At 43.5% G+C, this 21,252-nt stretch overlaps 1 long non-coding RNA gene across 1 annotated transcript; it reads right to left on the reverse strand.

The window, feature by feature from the left end:
• Nucleotides 1-17,692: 17,692 nt before the first annotated feature.
• LOC149315039 (uncharacterized) lies at nt 17,693-19,280 on the reverse strand. The gene is made up of 3 exons (XR_016281153.1): nt 19,108-19,280; nt 17,972-18,098; nt 17,693-17,757 (listed from the first exon to the last, which is right to left on the reverse strand). It is a non-coding gene; the product is annotated as an uncharacterized LOC149315039 (long non-coding RNA).
• Nucleotides 19,281-21,252: the final 1,972 nt, after the last annotated feature.

The raw sequence follows: 21,252 nt of genomic DNA on the forward strand, positions 1-21,252 counted from the left end.
GTAAACTGGAACGTGATCAGAACGTGATTGTAACGCATTTTACCGCACAGCACTTCCTTTTTCTTGAAACTGTTCTCAGAACGGTTTGCTGTATTACATTTTGTGGGCTGTGTTCTGATGACGTCGCCACTCAGTGGTTGGACGGCTCGGGAGAGGCGCTGCTCCCAGGAAAGAGGAAAAAGGGAGGCTTGGGCCATGGAGCTCTCCTGAGTCCCTCGGCTTACTGAAATCCCTCACCTCCCTTCCCCATAGGAATCAATCCAAAAACGGAGTTTAAAAAGAGCAGCGAGCCCTATGGGTCTTCATCGAGGGAGGCAGAGGTTGCTTGGCTATGGGGATGTCCTGCCATCTCTCTCTCTCCCCTCTTTCCCCATAGGAATCAATCCAAAAACGGAGTTTAAAAAGAGCAGCGAGCCCTATGGGTCTTCATCGGGGGAGGCAGAGGTTGCTTGGCTATGGGGATGTCCTGCCATCTCTCTCTCTCCCCTCTTTCCCCATAGGAATCAATCCAAAAACGGAGTTTAAAAAGAGCAGCGAGCCCTATGGGTCTTCATCGGGGGAGGCAGAGGTTGCTTGGCTATGGGGATGTCCTGCCATCTCTCTCTCTCCCCTCTTTCCCCATAGGAATCAATCCAAAAACGGAGTTTAAAAAGAGCAGCGAGCCCTATGGGTCTTCATCTGGGGAGGCAGAGGTTGCCTGGCTATGGGGATGTCCTGCCATCTCTCTCTCCCCTCTTTCCCCATAGGAATCAATCCTAAAACGGAGTTTAAAATCTCTCCCAGATGCAGACCCAAAGGGGAAGGGAGGTGGGGGATTTCAGTAAGCCTAGGGACTCTGGCCGCCGCCCCCCCCCCAGCTTGTCTTCCCTCCGAAGGGAGTCTGAGGATTCTCTTGGGAGGGAAGGAAGGCAAGTCCCTATAAAACGTTGGGGCTTCATATGCTGGCATATGTTTGAAGAAAATAGGATAAAACCTATGTAACTTGATGGGCCAAGGGCAGAGTCCCCTCCTTGGCAGCCTGGGTTTTAAGGGAGCTCCACGGAGGTCCCTTCAAGCGGAGGGAAAGGGAGGGGACTGGACCAAGGGCAGAGCCCCGGCAGCCATTACAGCTCTTTAAACCGGTTAGAAAAGAAGAGTCCTCTGCTGTCATCCCATTTCCCCTTTTTGGCACCTTGACACCCTTTTGCTCCTGTGTGTGTGCATGTAATGTGTGCCTTCAGGTTGTGAGCTTCCCTCCCCGCTTTAACTCTTGTCTGGCTCTTTGCTATGGAATTCTGGGAGTTGTTTGCTTGCTTTTCTGTGGTGCTCCAAACAGAGGAGCTTTTGTGGGTTCTCTCCTGGAGGGAAGGAGGAGAAGGTCCTGGGCATCCCTGCCTCCTGCATTGTGACAGCACAGGAGCCCCACTGGACATGACACTAGAGGCCCCCGCAGAAGCAGCCAGACCCTCTCCCTCTTGCTCTCTGCTCTGGTCTCTTCTTTCCCTCTCTCTTTCTCTCTCTTTCCCTGCTTTCCTCTTCTCTTCCTTGTCCCACCTTTCCTCCCTTTTTCCTTCCTTCCCTCCCTCCTTCTTCCCCCCCTCTCTCTCACTCTCTCTCTCTCTCACACACACACACACACAGCTTCCCTCACTGCAGTCGCTCGCCTGCCTGCCTCCCTGCCTGTCATTCTTTCAGCCAATCAGGAGACGGAGGAATGAGAGAACGGATTTGAGAACGGATAAGAATACCGCACACACTTCTGTTGGAACGTTCTCATCACGTTTCAGCTCGCTGGGAACACATTCAATCTGTACCCTCCTGGAACACATTTGGAACACATTTAAACGTTCTGAGAACCCAATTGGAACACATACGTGTGGTATACTCAAATGCGTTCCGTTCTCATCACGTGATGAGAACGTTCTCAGAACCCAGTGCGATAATCTTCATTGAGTTGGAAGAACCCACAAGGACTATCCAACCCAACCACCGCCAGAAGCTGGAAAATTATAGAATGAGCCTGACTTCCTTGGAGAGAGCGTTTTACAGTGGGGTACCACAAAGAATGAAAAAAGATCTTAAAATGTAAAGATACCCAACTGAGCACGAAAGCTAGAATCATACAAGCCATTGTTTTCCTTATTTCCATGGATAGGTTGTGAGAACTGGACAGTGAGTAAAGCAGATAGGAGGAAAATCAATTCATTTGAGATGGGGTGCTGGAGAAGAGTGCTGAGGATACCATGGACAGCCAAAAAGACAAACAAATAGGTCATTGAACTGATCAAGCCTAAAATCTCTCTGGAAGCCAAGATGATAAAGTTGAGGTTGTCACACTTTGGTCCCATCATGAGAAGGAATGAATAACTGGAAAAGACAATAATGCTAGGAAAGATAGAGAGATGTAGAAAGAGAGGAAGACTGCATGCCAGATGGAAAGACTCCATTAAGGAACTCACTGGCATGAATTTACAGGACTTAACCAGCACAATGGAGGACAGGGAGTCTTGGAGGTGTCTCATCCACAGGGTCGCCATGAGTCAGGATCAACTCGAGAGCTGTTAACAACAACAACAAACCACTACAGAGAAAGCCATGCCTTGTGTTGTCACCAACATAGCCTTTTGGGGTGCTGTGATATGCAACTAGGCCTTCATTGAGGATATCAAATTCCAGGCTCCATATATGAGAAGGCACTCCTTCAGATATCCTGGACCTAAGCTGTTAAGGGCTTTGTATGTCATTCATATATATATATATATATATATATATATATATTGGTGAATGACTACCTTTCAAATTCCTTGTCACACAATGAAAGAGCAAAATCCTTTTTCTGGCATTATCACTGGCACACCAAAAGGCTGAGATAAGTGTGGCAGACTCTTGTGTCCATTGTTTCCATCACTTAGAAGGGGGGAAACAATGGCTGGCCTTGCGCAGCAGTTTTATCATAGAAGATGTCATAGAAGAGCTTGCATCTCTTCACGTCTGCGACATAAATCAAGGGTGATTTCCTGACTTTAGTTGTTTGCTTCTTGTTTTTCTTTTTTGTCTGTTACTGGATTTCTGTTTCTTTTCAATCTGTGGCCATATAATTGGTCATGAACAAGTGCTCAGACATCTTCAGTTACAACAAAACCTAATTGAGCAAATTGTACAATCATCTCCCCAAGCCTGCCTGCAATTTCCTTTTCATTGCTCTCCTTGCCCTCACTTCCAGTTTGCTTCTTTCGTACAAAAACATACTTCTGAGTCAAATATTACAGCATCTATGTTTCCCATTCTCTTCCCCACATCTACTGTCAAGTTTGTCTGACTTCCTACAGCCAGCTTATTTCCTAGCAAAAGTCCAATACTTCTTTCTGCCTGTCCCTTTCAGATCTCCAGTTGATATTAAACTGATATTTCTCCTGTCCTAAAACACTCTCAAAGCCAGGGTCAGTGCTTGGCATCTTCGGGCACCCACCAAAGCCCAGCAGTCTCTCAGGGCACACTGTTGATGCCTGCCTTGTTGTTGTTGTTGTGGACCTTCAAGTAATTTCTGAAATATAGATGTTTACCACACCGGGGATAAAACATTCCCCGATGCATTACAACGGGCACGAGCGGGGCCGCTCATGGAGCATGATGGGAACCCAATGGGGCCCAGAACGCTAGTTTACCGCACAGGGAACGCCGCCGCTGCCACCACACATTCCCATCAGGTTCCAGGGGACGCCATTTCTGGGAACTGACCCTAGGAGAACCTATCATGGGTTTTCTGGGCAAGATTTGTTCAGAGGAGGCTTGCCATTGCCTTCTCCTGAGGCTGAGAGCATATGACTGGCCCAAGGTCACCGAGTGGGTTTCCATGGCTGAGCAGGGATTTGAACCCTAGTCTCCAGAGTCATAGTCCAACACACAAACCACTACAACACACTGGCTGCCTACATCTCCTTAAAATTTAAGGAAAATATTATTATTATTTTCTTGCCTAACAATTTTAGGCATAATTTCTCAATGCTAGTTCCCTGGAACCTTAGGGTTCCACAAGTGATTGCTAGAGGTTCTGTGAAAGATTGTGATTGAGAGGGAGAAAAACTTTTCTTAATGCATGGGTTCCCTGACACCTTAAAATTATTTAAAGGGTTCCTCCAGGGTAAAAAATGTTGAGATAGGTGGGTTCGTCATCACTGCTCTAAGCAGTGGCAGGTGGTGGGATGTAACCACACTTTGAATCTCCAACAATGTTCCAACCTAGGAGTTTATCACATGTGGGGAAAATCAGGGAAAATTGGAGGTTTAAACAGTCATTTCCCCCGGAAAGTTGCATGATTCCAGTGAAGATTTTCACACACACCACGATTAGAGAGGACTTATCCCGGGAATAACCAGGGAATAACCAGCAGCAAATCATTCACGGGATTTCCTCATGAATGGTTTGTTGCTGGTTATTCCCAAGATAAGTCCTTTTTAATCACAACGTCGTGTGAAAATCTTCACTGCGATCGCATGACTTGCCCGGGAAAATGTTTAAAGCCCCAATTTCCCAGTGATAAAGTTCCTAGTTTTCTGCCAGGGCATTGCGGAAAATTAAAAGGACAATATGATGTACCTATTTAGGACTGTAGCTTGGAGTGTTGCCATGTCACCTAAAGATGCCTGCCATGGCCCATTGGGAGAAGAGAAGTCCTGAGAAGATACTTTACCCAGCATTCCCTCAGATCTAGTGTCCACTCTAGTAACATAACACTGCACTGTTTTAGCACTATTATTTAACTTTGCTATGGATTTGCAGTTTAGGGAGGGACATTTAGAATTCTCAGTGATAGGCATTGATCTACGAAATGATAGGCATTGATCTACACCTTTTTAATATCTCTAAATGATAATCTCTGACCTGCATCTTGATATCAAAAAGTGCATCTTGACCTGAGTAGCCAAATGGCCCTAGCATGTGATCTCCCACTGAAACAAGGGAAGCCATGAGTTTTTGATATGTAAACGAATTTCCTTTCCCAGCTTGGATGAGATTATGCAAGGAGCTGCTAAGTGCTATCAGGAAAGATGCTATCAAATGTCTTAAGGAAGTGTCTCTCTTTGTGATTGAGGGGGAACCATTTGAATCAAAGGAATGGCATTTTGTGTAGCCATTCAGGTCCCTACTCTGGCAGAAACATTTGGGTTAGATCAAAACATTTGGTTAGGATGTGAAATACACTTCAAACAGTTTCCTTTGATTACCCTTTGTCTAGAGACCCTGTTAAACCCTTCAAAAAGGTCTCCTAAATTTAGGGAGGGGGGCCAGCCATTCACTGCTGGTACCTCTCGCTGCTGGTAGCCTCTCTCTGCTGCTGGCAGCCACAGCTGTCTATGTCAGTTTTAAAAGGTCAGCCTCTCTCTCTGACTGGTCTGCTTAACCAGACCTGCAAACCCACACACACAAATTGGAAGACAGAAGTTCTACATAAGGTGAGTGTTTCCATTAGCAAGCCTAATATCTATTCCACATTTACCACGTTATTTCCTGAGTCTTGTATGAATGTGTGAGCGTATGTGCCTGTATGTTTGAATCCTTGTTTCCAATAAAAGAGACGTTGATTGTACTTAGAGCCTCTGCCTCATTTCTGGATTTCTAGTTCCTGGTATAAAGATCGAAGGGGCGATCCCTGAGGTGTGGTAACAGGCCTCCTCTCGTGACCTTGAGCTAATTAAATTCCCCATTGATAATTTGGTCACTGTTCCTGTTACACAGTCATAGAACTCTTAGGTATGAAACTACTACAAACCTCAGAATCCCATAGGAGGCTGCCGTAGTAACTAAAGCGGAACAATGGCATTATAACAGTGTGGTGTAATGATGTCCTAACACCCTTCTTACTTCTGTTCACTAGCACCCCTAAAAACATATTGACTCTGTTGTACACCAGGGATAGGAATTTTATCTCTAGATCACCGAATCACTGTCAGAGTCTTTAACATCACAAATGTGATACAGAAAAACATATTAAAAAAGCTTTTCTTAGAAGCATAGGGTTGGAGGTGACCTGAGAGGTTCCGGCAGGAAACCACAGATATAACATCTCACCCAGTCTCGACTCAAATATTGCTAACAAAGGTTTCCCCAATTTTGTCCCATCCAGTAATTTGGATTTTTACCCCCCCCCCTCCCAATGATCTCTTACCCTTGGCCATGTTAGTTGGGACTAATGGGAGTTGCAGTCCAAGAAGGACACCAGGTTGGGAAAGGCTACAAAAGAGGATTTTAATAAGAATATTATCAGGATGCAAAGCTTTGCTGAAATCAAACTGCTATATCGGCAACATTTCTGTTACCTATCACACTAACAAAAATGTCAAAGAGAAACTTAGGGCTTTTTAACTACCATTCCCACAGGCAGGAAGTGGCATCAGCGATGCTGATCACACCACACTACTTCCTTCCCATAGTTGCCCTGTCACTGCCCTGTCCCTTTTCATTCACGGCGGAAACACGTGAATGAATTTCCAATTGTGCAATGCCACAGGTGCAAAAAACCATTCCGGGGGTATTCGTGCAATTGGCAATCACTTGGTGTCACAAAAAAATGGAGAGCATCCAAAGAAGAGAAAGGGGAAGACATCTTGAAATGCTGGGAGTACGATGTTCAGTATTAAAAAAAAGCCTGATATGCTTTGGCCTGTAGGTACTCAATGGGCTGAAACAGATGGGCAAAATAAAGTGGTTTCCAGCCGCTCTATATGACACACGCCTCAAAAGCAGGTGGAAAGTGAAATGCAGACGCGCTCTGGGACTAAAAACCAGAGCAAAAAGATGCTCCAGCTCAGCCCAGAAAATCTTTGTGCCTATATATAAATAGCCCTGTGCTAACGTGGGGCTGGTGCAAAGCAAAAAACTGGAAGTGTAACAACTCCAATGGATGTACAGTAATTACAACATACACAAACCAAACAGTCCAATGGGGGGCATGAGGTGAAGGGGGCATGTATGGGGGGCCTCCATGACTGTGCGTTGCCAATGTATCACTCGCACACCAATGAACAGATCAAAGGGGCGGCCATCCAACGGGATGGGATCTGGGCGGATGTGAGAAGTACTTGGAGGTCACAGGCTGTGAGTTTGTGTGGACAGTGCATATGCGTGATGGGGATGTGGAAAAAAATTAACCAGCGGCGCAACTTCGGAGTTGGCCTTGTGGACAGCAGGGTTTTGACTAACTTTCGAAAGCTGCATCTAGACTGCAGAATTAATGCATACCAGCTGAAGTTGGGGTAGACTGATGTGGAATAGTAGGGGGGGCTGCATTATCTGTGAAGAACATTGCACCCACTTCTGCAAAACAAAGGGGCTGTATCGATAGAAGAATCTGCATGGCTGTGACAATGATCTGCCCCCAAAAGGAGCTGTAAAATACAGCCCCTTTCAGCAACGCCATTGGTGCCCTGGTGTACATCAATGATGTGAGCATGGCGCCGTGACATGCGGACGCTGCATCGCACTTGCGTCATGGCGGTGTCTGTATGGACTAGGGTTCGGGGGCGTGTGGTCGCTGCTCCTGAACCCTAGAATCACCGCCAGGATGCCGCTTCCCGCCCATATGTACCAGGTCAACATTATCTTTTTTGGTCCCCAAATACCCTTTAGGGTCAAGGGTGCGTTTTCATCACATTTGGGGGGTTTCCTGGACCATTTTAGGCCTTGGAAAGACCCTTTTTTAATAACTGAATGTGTTAGTTACTTCTTGTTTCAAAACAGGCTTCACTTGGACCTAAACTGGCCTAGGGCGGACCCAAAAGGTGTGGACAATGTGCCCATATCCCCAGAAGGCATTTTAGGGCAAATACAACTTTTAAAACATTGTGCAATTTTTTTTTACATTTTTTCTTTGACCCCAATGGGGACCAGGAGGCTTCCAAACATTATGGAAATGCCTGTCATGGCCCCAGAAAGCTTTGGATGCATTTTGGGGGTCACAAAAATAGGCCTGGGGGTTCACACGGCACCCATGGGTTACATTTTGCTCATCCTTCCATGATTATGCAAAATAAAGATAACAAGCCATAGGTACCAATGTAGCAGTACAAGTGCAATAATTTCCATGTTTCTACATTGGCCACACAGACTACAGTTAAAACTGCACTTTCCATAGCTGAAAATTGTTGGGTTTTTTCACTAATAAATATCTTCTTCCAGTATCTTGTGATAGGCTTTTTGTTTCTCTTGTGGACATTTTTATTAGTTTTAATAAAAACACAGATGTAGTTTTCATAAAACAAGGATATTTAACCATTTGTCACAAGGATCGAAACTGTTTCTTGCAGACAGCTATAAGAATGAAATCATTCTCCTTTCATTTCTGCACCATTACTAATATGATTTCACATTAGCTTTCAAAGTACTCAACAAATTCCTTGAAAGTACTAGGAATTAACAATCCCAGTGATTTATTTATTGCTCTGGGTGCTATCGATTATTTTATTCCGCACTGCATTACATCTATTTTGATGAAACGGAACAAATCTTTTTATGGCAGAAACATGTAATACAAATGATTACATTCAAGATGGTAATGCATCTAGTCTACAAAGAGCTCTTAACAATTGTCATTAGAAAACCTGCATTATAAAGGTTTTTCCAGGCTCTTTTCTGTTAACACTGAAATTTAGATTTGACATGGGTCCATAGTTTGATTTAATGACTGTATGGATTTTGATTCAAATTGATGCATGTGAAGTATGACAATTAAATTATATTTTAAATGATCCATTTGAAGTTCTGTGTTGATGATATATAAGACATTTTTTTAAAACCTCATCTGGAGAGAGAGCCTTGCAGTAAATATGGAGATGACATGTGCTTAAAATCACACTCCTGTTTATCTCTATTCAGATTTCTCACATGGTTAAGCAAGTTTATCAGTGTAATTTTCACCCACATTCAGGTTTTTTGAAGTTAAAATTATTTCCTTCATGTTTACGGAGGGAAACATGAATTTTGGGAATAATAATAATAATAAGAAGAAGAAGAAGAAGAACTCCTCTCCCAACTGGTGAAATTCAGTAGGTACAACTGTCCAGAAAACGGAGAAAACCAAAAGCACAGGAACTCTTTTACTATTTAAATTTCCTCATTGGCTAGCTCCCAATTTTACTGCTATTCTGTTTATTGTAGTTGTGTGTCTGTGTGTATAGCTATAAATAATTTTAAAATAATAAACCTGTTTCAGTGCCACTTGATCTGCAGCGTCATTCAGCCACAGCCATTAATACTGGCACCTCTTTCCATTTATTTATTTGTTTGTTTGTTTGTTTGTTTGTTTATCAGCATGAGAATATCACTGTGGCCCTGCATGTAAAGTAGGCTGGAGGTTAACATTTCCTTCTCCTTCAGCCTGATCAAATCCTGATAATGCAGCTATAAACAAGATGATGAATCTTGACACATTGAAGAAGCTAGCCTCAGTAAATTATATTGCCAAAGTATCTTTTATTGCTGTTGAAATTATAAACATGATTTATTATTACATTTGGCAGTTGGTGGAATTAGATGTTATATCTCAGCAGAAAGCTCTCTGCAGTTCCTCAGCGATCGATATTACAGAGGTTTGGGACAAGTCAATACATATGCAGTAAAACAGCCTCTACAGTGCACTGAACTGGAATACACTGCAGTTGTAAACTACTGAATGATCTTCCTAATCGGCAGAAGGGTTATTGTGGCCTTAATGTATTTAGAAATCATGAGTTTCATGACATCAAAAGATTGTATCTTCATTCATATGCCACTCATATTTTGTACTTAGAAAAAGAAATGGCGTTAGAGCTGCACCTCAGGCAACAGTTAACTTTGTATATTACATAGATGTACAGAGCAAGTGTGGTGCAGTGGATTGAGTGTTGGACTATGGCTCTGGAGACCAGGGTTTGAATCCCTGCTTGAGCATCAAAACCCACTGGGGGACCTTGGGCTAGTCACACTCTCTCAGCCTCTGCCAGTGTAGGCAACTGGTAAAGCCAGCTGGTCAGACATGGCTGTGTATATCCCTGATAAGATATAGGTGATATGTTGGCATGAGAACTGAAAAATTAGCCAGTGGCCTCTTGCTACAAGGTCATGGGGTGTACTCAGAGTAGCAAAATGTAGGGCGCTGGCAGTCTGGGGGATCTAGGAGTAGTGGATTTTGATGGTCTGTTGGAGAACAAACCCAAATAAGCACTGCACCCCTAGAGCTTATTCCTTTTCAGAGAAGTGGGGTACATGGAACAATACATAAAGCTATGTGCTATTGTTTGTCTATTGGTCTGTTGTTGTTAGTTGCTTTCGAGTCGATCTTGACTCATGGTGACCCTGTGAATGAGATGTCTCCAAGCCCCCCTATCCTCTACCTCTCTGCTCATGTCCTGTAGGCTCAGGCCTATGGTCTCACTGACTATGGGGCTGTACAGATTGGAGGCATCCAGCCGCCTCTTCTTGCCCCAGAAGGAGGCCACAGCAACCACATGCTGCAGCCTACTCATGGAGCAAAAAGAAGACCCCCAAAAGGGCTCCTTTTTGCACCATAGAAGGGGTGTCATAAGCACCATGGCATGGCATTATGATGGCCCTTATGTGCAGCACTGTTTGGGTGCTACACATGAGGGACATCATCATGACACACGCTGCCTAGACAGGCACACCATAATGGTGCCCCGGCAGAGAAAGAAGGGCTTGCAGTGTCTGAACGCTCAGCCCTGCCACAGTCCTACTGTGCACGCAGGCCGGCATAAACTGCCGGTCTGTTGAGCACCTCTGTCTACCTATCTGGCATGTGGTCTTCCTCTCTTTCTACTTCCTTCCACCTTTTCCAGCATCATTATCTTTTCTGAGTTGTGACTTCTCTTGAAGTGGCCAGAGTATAACAGCCTCACTTTAACTTTGGCTTCCAGGAAGAGTTGTGGTTTGATCTGTTCAAGGACCCATTTGTTTGTCTTTTTAGCTGTCCTCAGCACTCTAATCCAGCACCACATCTTAAATGAATTAATTTTCTTCCTATCTGCTTTCCTCACTGTCCTGCTCTCACAACCATACACTGTAATAGGGAATACAATGGCTTGTACAAGTCTAACTTTAGTGTTCAGCTGTATATCTTTTCACTTTAGGATGCCCATAGGAAAAGAGTACAAAGTATTTTGTTGTTGTTTGGGAGTACAGATCTCAGAAACCTCCCGCTAACATGGGCCTGTCATAGATATAGTATATGAATGTATAGTATATGAATGGTTCAGTTTCACTGTCATATCCAAAAAAAGCTCCTGACATTTTTCATAAAAGCTCTCTTTTTTTAAAGCCATTACAGTATAGAAAATCCACTTTCATTCTTGGTAGTCCTAAATGTATCCTACTGTTATATGAAGAAATTCATTTCTGTACATCCAACAAAAGGCCAAGCCCCTTGCTTGCAAAAGTCATCACACCCATTTGCTTTGCTTTTAATTTTTCACAGTATGAACACCTTCCTGCTGAGTTTTTGAAGGAAAAAAAAAAGATTACAGGAACCAGAACCTCAGGAATTATTGTCACTTTGTTGCTTAGTATTTATGGTATTTAGGAGCTAAAGTTGCTGCTTCTCTTCCCATTGTTTACATTAAACAAGCCCTCTTTACTTTTAAAAGAATCTACAGAACATTTAGAATGCAACACCCTGTTCTTATGTGTACTTTGAAAGGCTTTCTAGAAAAAATTCCCTCCCTATCGCCCAGCAAGTTGCACCCTATTTCACATAAACACAGCTTATTTTTTAATAAACATGGTTTGTCAAAATAGCTGAGACAAGATGGCAGACAGCTGAATTTACTTGTCAAGAACAGAAATGTCAAATTACAGTGAAAGTTCTTTCTGAATACATAGTATATAACACATAACTATAGTATTTTCCAAGTAGATTCAAACATGGAGAAATGTGCAGTATTTAACAAAAGGTAAATATGAACCAGCATTAACAAGTTATTTTGAAAAACGTAAGAGGCTGCAGGCGCAGAAAGCAACTAGCAATCAAACAACCCAAAGGTCTCGTTCTGTGCTTCCCAGACTGAATTTTCTGACATGTACCTGAGTGGGCTGCATAATAAGAACCCTTTTTCTTCCCCATTTCCTGACACTCTATTTTAGTATTTGGAAACTTTTATTGTTTTGGAGAACTCCCATAATGAGTATTTCTGGAAGCCGTGGTCCAAAGAATTTAATATCTCCAAGCTTTGCTTTTTTTTTACATTTTTCCCACTAGACCAGAACCACACCACTGTGGGGTTGTTGTTTTTTTTATGTAATTGTTACTAAAACACATATGAACATTTAAACCTCATAACACAACAATCACACATCCAATAGATATATCTACGTACATCCTAAAAAAAAAACAAAAAAAACCACATAACCATCTCATCTGACTTTGTAAAACTTACTAGCTCTATATTCTCAGCTTCCAATCATATGATTGTCTAGTCTCAAACAGTGCTAAATCTATTGAGCTCAGTATTTAATATTTTATCCTTCCCATCTCCTCTTACAGAATTCTAGAATAGTATCTATTTATTGTTTGTATGTACAGCGCTGTGCAAATCTACAGCGCTATATAAATCATAATAATAATAATACTAGGGGCCCATTCTTTTCAATAATGTTCATGTCCTTGTTATTTAATCCTGCCGTTAGTTTGTCAAGTTCACACATGTCTGCTAAGCTTAGTAGCCATCCATCTACTGTTGATACATCTTTAGATTTCCAATATATTGCTAGTAATATTCCGGCGGAAGTTACAGGACCACACCGTTGTTGTCATGATGCTCTTTTAAGAACCTCCCTCCCTGTCATGCGTAGGGTGAAAAGATGTCCTAATCACAAAGGAGGACAAGGCACCGCTAAATGTAGGAACTTCAAGAAAAATGTAGGACATGACCAAATAAAAACGAACAACACTCATAAATATAAATTCATGCTTCTTAGTCATGCTCAAAATGGAGGGCATTTTGAAATTCCTCCTGGACAGAGGTTGAAATGGAGGGTATGTTCTTGAAAAGGAGGCAATCTGGTCACCCTGTGCATAAATTATATTCTAACATGTACTGCCTATATGTTCAGGCCATGGCCTAAATATCCTACAGGCACCAGATCCTGTCTGATTTTAGAACCTAAACAGGGTCAGCCCTGGTTAGTGCTTGGATCAGAGACTGCTAACAAATAACAAGTGCTGTAGGCTATATTTCAAGGGAAGTAACTGGCAAAACCAGCTTTGAGTATTCCTTGCCTAAGAAAAACTTATGAAATTAATGGAGTTAAATTACAGTTGACTTTTACACACAGACATATGTAGAAATCAGAGGATGTTAAGGCTCATTTTCTTTATTAACATCATTCTGCTACATGTCAAGTCTTTAAGCATTTGGACACTGCTGTGTTTTCCAGAGGAATAGTTGTACTGATCCTTTGCAGTGAAATAACAATGTTGTGGTACCTTAAAGGAAAACATACTATTATGCCATCAGCCTTCATGGACTTTATCACACCAGGCTTGTAAGGCACCACAATTGCATTAGTCTAGGAATTGCAAGTATACCAGGTTGGGGACAGCTGTTCTCACACAGGTCTTGCAAACCACCATGGTGTTGTTTCTCTCCCAGTCTCTATCTTCTGCATGCCAGTATCCATAGCCTGTGTGCCCTATGCCCTTTCCAGCATGCCTTTCATGGTGTAGTGATTTGAGCATTGGACTACGACTCTGGAGACCAGGGTTGGAATCCTTGCTCAGGCATGAAATCCACTGGGTTTTAGCACAACTGAATGACCATGGCAATACATTAAGTAAACATAAATAAAATAAATGAATTTGGGCGAAGGGAGGAAAACAGTCTGGTTGGGAATAGTGAGGGAGAGGAGCATAACTGAGCACATTCACACCACATCACTGCCTGCTTATCGGAACTGGTTCAGGAGGAACTTATCACACTCACTCAATAGTGGAAAAAGAGCACGGTTTGGAGGCATTGATGTGTTTTGCCCATCAATGAAAAGGAGCACTCCAGCAGTGGATAGAGTACTGCTACAGAGGACAGACTTCTACAGCTGCTGAGGAGACCGAGCCTTGTGTGATAAGGTATGACCATAGATGCCATTTTGTTGTTCTGTGTCTTCAAGTCATCTCTGACTTATGGCATCCCTAAGGTGAACCTATCATGGGATTTTCTTGGCAAGTTTCTTCAAAGGGGGTTTGCCTTTGGCATCCTCTGAGGCTGAGGTCACCCAGTGAATTTCATGGCTGAGACAGGATTCAAACCCTGGTCTCCAGAGTTGTAGTCCAATGCTCAAACCACACAGTTACTACTATCCTGCTCTTGCTCTAGTTCCACTTATGAAGCCTCATGTGATAAAGCCCTTCATCAGATGAATGGGATCCCATGGCTCCATCCTTAAGAATCTTGGGGTTTGTATTTTTGTGAGGCACCAACAGAGAAAGCTAAAGACATTGTAAAACGACAAATGCCAGGATTTACAGCAGGGGTATGCAACCCTTTTGAGCCGGGGGCCGGGTTGCTGTCCCTCAGACAACTGGGGGGCCGAAGCCAAAAAATAAATAATTAAATAATTTTAAAAAAATTAAATAAATAAATAAACCGGGACAAATGTAGGACAAAATTTTCAAATGGAGGGCACTTTTTCAATAAAAAATGGAGGACACGTGAAAAAAATTGCTGATTTTTAAAAAAATGTTAAGATGAATGCATGTTTCTGAGGCTTCTATAGACAATTGCCCCACCATGCCCCTCACGCGAGACGCCAAAGGCCCCGGCGGCAATCGACGGCAGGACCGGGCTGGGGCCGGTCCCAAGGCCTCGCCGGGCTGCATCTGGCCCGCGGGCCGCAGGTTGCCTACCCCTGATTTACAGGATGGAGTTACAGCACTTAAAGTGGTGTCAAACATCATTATTTCAACACTGCAGATGCACCCCCAGTAGGAGGGTTTCTATTAAGTTTACACAGTGTTTCTATTACGTTTAAACAAAATTTTAATAAGTTGCAAAACTGCTGTGATAAAGCTGTAAGAAAATCTGATTATTTTATTGTTGTGTTTTAGCAGAACTGTTAAATAATCTGTATAAATGTCTTATATTGCTTTTAGATTTCTTTTATCCAGGTTGTCTTTCTTGTGTATTAGCTATTATATCACCACAATGTATGCCTGGAAAATACTGGTTAGTGTTTTTCTATACAAAAGCGAAGAGGTCAGTCTAATTGTACAAGTGGAGGGGTGGGGGGAGAAGAGAAGCAAAGATCTAAAGACCAATCTTAGGTACAGGCAAGAGGTCTGACTTGCCCAGAGGGATCTGTGATTGTTCTTTTTCTGCTTCTGGAAGTTGCTTCAAAGTAATTTACCAGGAGGCATAGGAGGGAGTGAATTGCTGTTTGAAAACAACATATGCCTTGCTCATACTGAAGAGATGCATTCTTCAGCCACAGCTCTTTGAACTGTAATATAAAATAAAAATACTCTGTGATATGTTAAAGTGTTCTGCAATGTGGAATATCTGAAAATAAGACCCATCCAACAACCTTGATGTTTTAAAGTCTCTCCTTCCCTAGGGTTGCCATATCCCGCCCCCCGGCGGGACAATCCCGGTTTGGGCGGTGCCATCCCGGTCCCGGTCCGGTTTGGCGCCCAAACCGGGACGGCCCCGCCCACCGCGGCCACCTCCGCCGCCGCGGCAGCTCCAAGGCCTTTCTGAGGCCTGGGAGGGCTCTCCGCGGTTGGAGCTCCAGCCGCGGAGACGCTCCCTCCCGGGCCCCAGCGAGGCCAGGGAGGAGGAGGAGGAGGCGGCCGCCCCTCATCGCGGTGATTGCCGCGGTGGCAAGCGGCCTCCGCCTCCTTCCCGGCCTGGGAGCCGGCCGAGGCTTGCTCCCAGACCGAGAGGAGGAGAAGGCCGCTTGCCACCGCGGCAATCACCGCGATGAGGGGCGGCCTCCGCCTCCTTCCCGGCCTGGGAGCAGGCCGAGGCTTCCTCCCAGGCCAGGAAGGAGGGGGAGGCCGTTTGCCACCGCGGCGATCGCCGCGATGACAGGCGGCCCTGGCCCTCCTTCCCGGCCTCTATGGAGGCTTGGGCCTCCACAGAGGCCGGGAAAGGGAGTGGGGGCCGCCCGCGATCGCGGCGATCGCGGGCGCTCTCCTCCCTCCTTCCCGGCCCCTATGGAGGCCCAAGCCTCCACAGAGGCCGGGAAAGGGAGTGGGGGCCGCCCGCGATCGCGGCGATCGCGGCGATCGCGGGCGCTCTCCTCCCTCCTTCCCGGCCCCTATGGAGGCCCAAGCCTTCACAGAGGCTGGGAAAGGGAGTGGGGGCCGCCCGCGATTGCGGGCGCTCTCCTCCCTCCTTCCCGGCCTCTATGGAGGCCCAAGCCTCCACAGAGGCCGGGAAAGGGAGTGGGGGCCGCCTGCGATCGCGGTGATCGCGGGGATCGCGGGCGCTCTCCTCCCTCCTTCCCGGCCTCTATGGAGGCCCAAGCCTCCACAGAGGCCAGGAAAGGGAGTGGGGGCCGCCCGCGATCGCGGGGATCGCGGGCGCTCTCCTCCCTCCTTCCCGGCCCCTATGGAGGCCCAAGCCTCCACAGAGGCCGGGAAAGGGAGTGGGGGCCGCCCGCGATCGCGGGCGCTCTCCTCCCTCCTTCCCGGCCTCTATGGAGGCCCAAGCCTTCACAGAGGCCGGGAAAGGGAGTGGGGGCCGGGAGGAGGCTGCTTCCCACCGCGGTGATCACCACGATGAGGAGCAGCCCTTGCATCCTTCCCGGCCTGAGAGGAGGCCGAGGCTTCCTCCCAAGCCAGGAAGGAGGAGGAGGACAAGGTTTTAAAATGTAGGACCTTTAAAAAAAATGGTCCTACATTTTTAAGCCTTGTCCTACATTTGTCCCGGTTCGGAGCTCCTCATTTATGGCAACCCTATCCTTCCCCAGCAATAATTAATTAAATAAGTAAATGGCAACATATCCTGTTTTGAGAAAACATTTCATGACAAAATTAGGAATGTTCTTTAAAATCAAATAGGTCCTCAAAACTAGAAGTTAGAGGCTCCTCAGTTAATGAAGTAGATGTGTCCATGGACATTACTCCTTTAGTAGAAAATTTGGTACTAGAGGCATAAGTAATTTATTTTATTTTATCCTGAAGGGATTTATATCCCATCTTTCTCCCAAAATGGGATTCAAAATAGGAATAGGTAACATGAAAAGAACAGGGATAGGCACCAGCATCACAAAAATGAAGATGAGTTCAATGTGTTTCAGCAAACCTTTTATTCAAAACTATGCAGCATGTGTGATATGAAATATACAGAGAAAACAGGAGACATCAGATCAATCTTGCATAATAAAACAAAAACATTTTGAACCTTTAGAGATCACTTTAAGGCTTATACCAAGATGCATCTAGACTCCACTGTTCTCATGATTTTAACTCTGGTGGCCAAACTATATATGTCAAACATGTTAATGAGGGAAACTTATCTGCTCTCCTCTTTTCTCTGTATATTTCGCTGTTCATGCAAACTCAGTAAAGGAATCTAGAGGCATGATCTGCTGTTTACCTTGCCTGTTGTAGACAGTCATACACAGCAACAATAGGATCAGAAAAGTAGAATCTTTCTTCCCTAGCTTTAGCTTTAATGCATTACAGTTCAGTGTAGACACACTTGCAATCAAGCACCAAAAGTTTATGTTTCTCCAACCTTCCTTCAATATCATCCAGATGCCAATGCAGCTTAAAAGAACACACCTTTCAGCTAGACAGAGAAGGAGGAGAAAAAATGAGAGACTAAGCATGTGTAAAAAGCCTTTGTAAAAGAAGCAAAGTCAAAGGCTTTGTTAAGTGAAGTACATATACTGACACAAATCTGCAATGGAGTGTGTGTATCTCCTCTTGCTTTAGTGTCATGAAATATACAAATGCTGCTGTCATTTATATGAAAAATTGAACTGCCTCAGTCAGCCACTCACCCAATCACCTCTGTGGTCTTCCTGAAAACTGTCAAGTTAAATGTCTTGCAGATGGGTTGAGTATAGTTTTCTGAACTCTACGGTGTCATCTTAAAGCCTCTTCAGTGGCAAAGAGTATTTTTTTCTTCTACGAAAATAAAAATATTTTATATACCAAATATTTTACACTGTTCTAAATACCATCATATATTAATATGCAAAACAGAAACAATAACGTGAGCATTTATTAAGGAACTACCTTTGAAATGTCTGTTAAGAAACACAGAGCATGTAAAATATTCATATTAGAATTCCCCAACTGGGGTCTCCCTCTGCAAAATATAAATAATTGAGGGTGTAGGTGGGAAACAATCTTCAGTGGAAAGAATTCGTTATGTTCTGAAAACCATAATAAGGAAATGTAAACTGGCGATATTCTCCTGGTATTTAATAACTATCCTGTATTTTTCTATTTTGGTAATACCAACCAGGATCCATAAGATGGCAGACCTGCATATTTCTAATAAGGTGGTAGTCAGTGGGATAGTGCTGTTTTATAAAAATATACGACTATGTTTTGAAATGGGTGCTATTACATCACATCAGTTGTCTTACTATATCACTGTCACTAGCAGGTCTATTTAAGTTTAATTAAGTATAACTCATTTGAAACGTGTGCAAGTATTAATCAAACAATATATTCCAATATTTTTTTGGAAGTGCATCTCATTAAAAAGATATAATTATGAAAATGGAAATGAAATAACTCAACTTTCATCCTGATTTAATATATGTTTGTATGCCTTTATATAATCTTCTAAACCAGAGGTGGGAATCTTGTGGCCCTCCAGATATTATTGGACTGCAAATCCCAGAATTCCTCATCATGGCCTATGCTCACTAGGGCTGATACTTGTAGTCCAACATCATTTGGAGGAATACATGATTCCCATGCCTATTCTAAACCCATCCAGAAATTGACTTGTCAGCAGTATAATATGATTGCCAATGTCTGTGTTCAAACTTCCAATTTCTTTTATAATTTAAAAAGAGTGTGGGTTTGTAATAATAAAGTTTAACATGTAGAGCCAATGCATAATAACAATAACATAACAACAACAGCAGCAACAACAAAGTACAAAAATTTACATTCATACTTAAAATTCATACTGCAATAACATTATTTTGATGTTTGGTGACCCCATGAATTTCATAGTTTTCTTTGCCAGTTCCGTCCTCTGAAACATAGCCTACAGCATCAGCTACTTAAAGCCAGCATGGTATGGTGGTTGGACTCTGGAAACCCAGATTTGAATCCTGGCTCAGCCATGTAAACCCACTGGGTGAATGTGGTCAAGTCACACTCTCAGCCACAGAAGCTGGCAATGACAAACCTCTCTTGCCAAGAAAACCCTATGATAGGGTTGCCTTAGGGTCGCCATAAGTTGGAAAAGACTTGAACACACACAACAGCTATATTTAATGGTGAGTAAATCAAGGTAACTGCTCTGCGTTCTGTCAGATTTGGGGATGGGAGTTTGGCCCAAGAGGGATTACACAAACACACTGCAGAAATAATCCAGTTTGAGACTGCCCTGGCTCAGTGCTAGGGAATCCTGGGAACTGTTGTGGCACCAGAACACTCTGACAGAAAAGGCTAGCTGTCTCACAGAACTACAGTTCCCAGAATTTCCTTAGCAATGAGCCAGGGCAATTAAAGCAGTTTCAAACTAGATTATTTCTGCAGTGTATTTTGGATGTAAATCACTGTACAGAATATTGGCCAATGACTTTTATCACTCCCTCGTCTTATAGCCAAGTTAGCTTGAGAGAACCGTAGATCAAACCAGGCCCTGAAAACCAAGAATTTACAAACAGCCATAGGGAACCCCCAATGTTGCAGAAGTACAAAAAGCTTTACAAGCAGCATAAGGACGATGCTGAGAGAGTGCCTAGAATACTAAACTGGAGGGAGCAGAAAATACAGGGGAAATGTGGGAGGAGAGAACATCTTGGAAGAGTAGAGGACCCGTTGCCTGGAAGCCTGAATAAGAAGTGTTGCAAAATGTTGTTGCACGCTTCACTTCATAACTATCCCCCCTTCCACTATTTTTGGTAACATGCTGATTTTTGAAAGTGTTGCCAGGTTTTCAAATAGGAATAAGAGACCATCAAAATTCAAGACATGCAGGGCTGACAGTCAGGAAGCAGCTATTAACATGTTTGCATTCTACATAAATAACAAACGAAGATATTGATTTTGGTTAATCTAACACTGGAGTTCATTACACAAGTGGGATCCCATGCAGAAACAGGGGAAAAAATGGGAAAAAAACTTATGTCTGACATATTAACAGGACAGAAAGTGGAAAACACCCAAAAAAGCGGGTTGTTTTTCATACCACAGATTTTATCACATGGAGGCAAGATAGTTAAATCCCATGCAGAAACTGGATTTTAAAATCCACAAAACACCCTCTTGCATTGGCGTCAATGAGAAATAACGCAACATTAATCTGAACACAAAAGTCGACAAAACACACTCCTTGATACTTTCATGAAGTTCCTGAAAGTAAAAGGAACAGGTTTTGTCGACTTTGCATTCGGATTAATGTCGCATTATTTCTCACTGACGCAAACATAGTCTGAAAAAATACCCGCTTTTTGGGTTATTTCTAATTTCTGTTAACCCCAAACGTCGTGTGGAAAAACAACCTGCTTTTTCCAGGGGGGTTTCACTTTATACAGTATCAAGTTTCTGCACAGGATCCGTCCCGTGTGGAAGATCTCGAAAGTAAAAAGCAGTGTATTTTGTTGACTTTCTGACTCGAGACCATGAAACTGCTCTGTGACCTTGGTCAAGTCACACTCTTTCAGCCTCAGGGGAAGGCAATGGCAAACCTCCTCTGAAGAAACTTGCTAAGAAACTTGCCATGATCGTTTTGTCTTAGGGCCGCCGTAAGTCAGAAATAACTGGAAGGCACACAACAACAACAGCTATGTATTTCCTTGTAAAATTAACATATTGTCCACATTCATAAATTACATGATGCACACATTTCTGTCTTTATGAAGGGTCCATGCCCCAAAATGCAGGATCTATTTTGTTTTTGACATCCCATATATAAGGAAAACCTGTCCAGTGTCCAACCTTCAGGGATGGCTTCCTCTAAGGGACCACCCCTGTAAGGGACAAACTTTTCACACTTGAAAATAAGGGACACATACCTTATAAGGGACACTTTGACAAGACTAATTTTTGACATTAGATTATATTCATCACTTTAAGATATGGGGAGGTT

This window comes from Sceloporus occidentalis, unplaced genomic scaffold (genome assembly GCF_023333645.1).
Source record: "Sceloporus occidentalis isolate IW3139 unplaced genomic scaffold, rSceOcc1.0.p SCAF_4, whole genome shotgun sequence".
Classification (NCBI taxonomy): domain Eukaryota; kingdom Metazoa; phylum Chordata; class Lepidosauria; order Squamata; family Phrynosomatidae; genus Sceloporus; species Sceloporus occidentalis.